The following is a 5,121-nucleotide window of genomic DNA, read 5'->3' as shown; positions in this document are numbered from 1 at the left end:
GTTCTCAGCATCATAATCTTCTTCTTCAGAAGATGCCTCTTTAGTACTGTTGGAGGCATTTTGCCATCCATTCAGACTCTGAGAAATCATGTTGACTTGCTGAGTCAACATTTTGTTCTGAGCCAATATGGCATTCAGAGCATCAATTTCAAGAACTCTCCTTTTCTGAGGCGTCCCATTATTCACAGGATTCCTTTCAGAAGTGTACATGAACTGGTTATTTGCAACCATGTCAATGAGTTCTTGAGCTTCTGTAGGCATTTTCTTTAGGTGAATGGATCCACCTGTAGAATGGTCCAGTGACATCTTAGAAAGCTCAGATAGACCATCATAGAATATATCTAAAATGGTCCACTCTGAAAGCATGCCAGAAGGATACTTTTTGGTCAACTGCTTGTATCTTTCCCAAGCTTCATAGAGGGATTCACCATCTTTTTGCTTGAAGGTCTGAACATCCACTCTAAGCTTGCTCAGCTTTTGAGGAGGAAAGAACTTGGCCAAGAAGGTCGTGACCAGCTTATCCCAAGAGTCCAGGCTATCTTTAGGTTGTGAGTCCAACCATGTTCTAGTTCTGTCTCTTATAGCAAAAGGGAAAAGCATGAGCCTGTAGACTTCAGGATCTACTCCATTAGTCTTAACAGTATCACAGATCTACAAGAATTCAGTTAAAAATTGATAGGGATCTTCTGATAGAAGTCCATAGAACTTGCAGTTCTGTTGCATCAGAGCAACTAGTTGAGGCTTCAGCTCAAAATTGTTTGCTCCAATGGCAGGGATTGAGATGCTTCTTCCATAAAAGTTGGAAGTAGGTGTAGTATAATCACCAAGCATCCTCCTTGCATTGTTGTTGAGTTCGGCCATGTCTCTTTCTTTTTCGAGATTCTCTGTAAGATTTTCTCTAGATTGTTGTGCTTTAGCTTCTCTTAGCTTCTTCTTCAGAGTCCTTTCAATTTTAGGATCGGCTTCAACAAGAATGTCCTTGTCCTTGCTCCTGCTTATCTAAAAAAGAAGAGAACAGAAAAGGAAGAGAAATCCTCTATGTCACAGTATAGAGATTCCTTTATGTGAGTAGAAGAAGAAAAGAATTCGAACATAGAGAGAGAAGAGAAGAGGGTTCGAATTATGAGTAGAAGAGAAGTGTTAGTAGATAAATAAATAAATAGAAGGTGATGAGAGAGAGAGAATTCGAATATTAACTAAAAGAGAAGAAAAATATTTTTGTTTTTATTTTAATTATTAGTTAAAATTCGAAACTTAAGAGAAGAAATAAAATTAAAATTAAAATTTGAAATAATTAGTTAATTAAAAAGAATTTTGAAAAAGGGTGAGGAATTTTCGAAAATTAGAGAGAGAAAAGTAGTTAGTGGTTTTGAAAAAGATAAGAAACAAACAAAAAGTCAATCAGTTAGTTGAAAAAAAATTTGAAAAACAATTTTGAAAAGATAGGAAGTTAGAAAATATTTTTGAAATCAAATTTTTGAAAAAGATATGATTGAAAAAGATATGATTAAAAAGATATGATTAAAAAGATATTTTGAAAAAGATTTGAAAAGGAAATTAAAAAGATTTAATTTTTAAAATTAAAATTGATTACTTGACTAACAAGAAACTAAAAGATATGATTCAAGAATTTAAAGATTGAACCTTTCTTAACAAGAAAGTAACAAACTTTAAATTTTTGAATCAATCACATTAGTTGTTAGCAAAGTTTTCGAAATTTTGAAATAAAGATAAGAAAAAGATTTTGAAAATCAATTTTTTTAAAATTTTTGAAAAATAATAAGAAAAATGAAAAAGATTTGATTTTTGAAAAAGATTTTGAAAAGATAGGATTTTTAAAATTGAAATATTGACTTGACTAACAAGAAACAACTTATTTTAAAAATTTTTGATCAAGTCAACCCAAAGATTTCGAATTTTTGAGTAAAAGAAGGAAAATATATTTTTTATTTTTGAATTTTTAATGATGAGAGAGAAAAACACAAAAATGATTCACAACATGAAAATTATGAATCAAAACACATGATGCATGCAAGAACACTATGAATGTCAAGATGAACACCAAGAACACTTTGAAGATCAAGATGAACATCAAGACTTATTTTTGAAAATTTTTCAAGAAAAGAAAAACATGCAAGACACCAAACTTAGAAATTTTCAATGTTTAGACTCTATGAATGCAAAAATGCATATGAAAAACAACAAAAAAACACAAAACAAGAAAATATGAAGATCAAACAAGAAGACTTATCAAGAACAACTTGAAGATCATGAAGAACACATGCATGAATTTTCGAAAAATGCAAAAGTTTTTAAAACATCCAATTGACACCAAACTTAAAAATTGACACTAGACTCAAACAAGAAACACAAAATATTTTTTATTTTTATGATTTTTTTTAATTTTTATTTTCAAAAATTAATTTTTTTTTTGAAAAAAAACGAAAACAAAGAAAAAATTTTTGAAAGATTTTTGAAAACTTTTTGAAAAGAAAATAAAAAAAATTACCTAATCTGAGCAACAAGATGAACCGTCAGTTTGCCAAACTCAAACAATCCCTGGCAACGGCGCCAAAAACTTGGTGTTGTTGCTGGAATCTTGAATAATCGCTGGCTTCAAACTCGAACAATCCCTGGCAACGGTGCCAAAAACTTGGTGCACGAAATTGTGATCATCAACAATGGCGCCAATAGACTTGGAGCTCTCAAACATGAATCACACTTTGTCACAACTTCGCACAACTAACCAGCAAGTGCACTAGGTCGTCTAAGTAATACCTTACGTGAGTAAGGGGTCGATCCCACGGAGATTGTTGGTATGAAGCAAGCTATGGTCATCTTGTAAATCTCAGTCAGGCGGATTCAAATGGTTATAATGGTTTTTGAATATAAAGATAAATAAAGCATAAAATAGAGATAGAGATACTTATGTAATTCATTGGTGGGAATTTCAGATAAGCGCATGGAGATACTGTGTTCCTTCTGAATCTCTGCTTTCCTACTACTTCCATCCAATCATTCTTACTCCCTTCCATGGCAAACTGCATGTTGGGTTTCACCATTGTCAATGGCTAACTCCCGTCCTCTCAGTGAAAATGGTCCAAATGCTCTGTCACAGCACGACTAATCATCTGTCGGTTCTCGATCATGTCGAAATAGAATCCAGTTATTCTTTTGCATCTGTCACTACGCCCAACACTCGCGAGTTTGAAGCTCGTCACAGTCATTCAATCCCTGAATCCTACTCAGAATACCACAGACAAGGTTTAGAATTTTCGGATTCTCAAGAATTCTGCCAATGGATTTTAGCTTATACCACGAAGACTCCGATCTTTCGGATTGGAGGCTAAGAGATACACGCTCGTTCTAAGGTAGAACGGAAGTGGTTGTCAGTCACGCGTTCATAGGTGAGAATGATGATGAGTGTCACAGATCATCACATTCATCATGTTGAAGTGCAACGAATATCTTAGAATAAGAATAAGCTTAATTAAATAGAAGAATAATAGTAATTGCATTAATACTCGAGGAACAGCAGAGCTCCACACCTTAATTTATGGTGTGTAGAAACTCCACCGTTGAAAATACATAAGTGATGGTCCAGGCATGGCCGAATGGCCAGCCCCCATGAAGGTCTAAAATCGCATACACTGATTTAAGATCAATCCCAAGATTAGACGCTTAGTACAATAGTAAAAAGTTCTATTTATACTAAACTAGCTACTAGGGTTTACAAAAATAAGTCTAAGTGCAGAAATCCACTTCTGGGGCCCACTTTGGTGTGTGCTTGGGCTGAGCTTGAGCTTTATACGTGCAGAGGCTTCTCTTGGGGTTAAACACCAGGTTGTAACGTGTTTTTGGCATTTAACTCTGGTTTGTGACGTGTTTCTGGCGTTTTACTCTAGAATGTAGCATGGAACTGGCGTTGAATGCCAGTTTGCATCATCTAAACTCGAATAAAGTATAAATTATTATATATTGATGAAAAGCCCTGGATGTCTACTTTCCAACGCAATTGAGAGCGCGCCATTTGGAGTTCTGTAGCTCCATAAAATCCATTTCGAGTGTAGGGAGGTCAGAATCCAACAGCATCTGTAGTCCTTTTTCAGCCTCCTATCAGATTTTTGCTCAGGTCCCTCAATTTTAACCAGAAAATACCTGAAATCACAAAAAAATATACAAACTCATAGTAAAGTCCAAAAATGTGAATTTTGCATAAAAACTAATAAAAACATCCCTAAAAGTAGCTAGATCCTACTAAAAACTACCTAAAAACAATGCCAAAATGCGTATAAATTATCCGTTCATCACTTATGAACCAAGATAGAACTTGAGCAACACTAGCACTAGAAGGCGAATCTCTATGAATGGAAAGTTATGGCTAGCATTTTTTGATTTGCAAACTGATCATGCATTGATCATTCTTGATAATTGCGGAACAAGATTGTATTTTAAATTAGTACATCAAATTATTATTTTGCATCAAAATATTATTATTTTGGCCTATGCCATAGAAGGAAAACTTCAAAACATAAAGTACAATATAATATTTTAATACAAAGTTTCATGGCTGTTATTACCTATTTCTACTGCTACTACTAAAAGATCTTCTAAAAAACCTAAGATATATGCAGGCACCCTCTCAAAATTAACTAATCGACGAACCCCTACTCTTGAAGAGAAGAAGATTTACCATCTCACAATGCGAGAGCTGCAATTGATATGACTTATTTAAATATGCCTGCAAAGCAACCTCATTCGTGGATCTTGTCTCTGATGGATAATAATGGTACTAATAAATGAAGGCACCATACGAATGTTAAATCTATTTACAAAAATTTGCTTCGATCTTCCTCCAATTTCGACTCTTCCCAATGTAATTGATATTCATGCTGACAAATGTACTACTAATGTTGAGTTTAGGGTTGGCACTCTAGAGATAGATACGATTTTAATGCATAAAATGAATGTTTGGAAGGTTGTTACGAATTCAGCACGTAACAATTATTATTTTGCATCAGAATACTATTATTTTGGCCTATGCCATAGAAGAAAAACTTCAAAACATAAAGTACAATATAATGTTTTAATACACAAAAGCTAAGGAGACGCAGATACTTA

At 33.8% G+C, this 5,121-nt stretch overlaps 1 non-coding gene across 1 annotated transcript; it reads left to right on the top strand.

Annotated features, from left to right (window-relative positions):
- The first annotated feature begins 364 nt into the window (after positions 1-364).
- Positions 365-468, top strand: LOC112699945 (small nucleolar RNA R71). Its single transcript, XR_003152876.1, has one exon. It is a non-coding gene; the product is annotated as a small nucleolar RNA R71 (small nucleolar RNA).
- Positions 469-5,121: the final 4,653 nt, after the last annotated feature.

The sequence above is a fragment of the Arachis hypogaea genome, chromosome 6 (assembly GCF_003086295.3).
Source record: "Arachis hypogaea cultivar Tifrunner chromosome 6, arahy.Tifrunner.gnm2.J5K5, whole genome shotgun sequence".
In the NCBI taxonomy this organism is placed as follows: domain Eukaryota; kingdom Viridiplantae; phylum Streptophyta; class Magnoliopsida; order Fabales; family Fabaceae; genus Arachis; species Arachis hypogaea.
The sequence above is the reverse complement of the archived record's forward strand: the minus strand, read 5'-3'. Positions and strand labels throughout refer to the sequence as shown.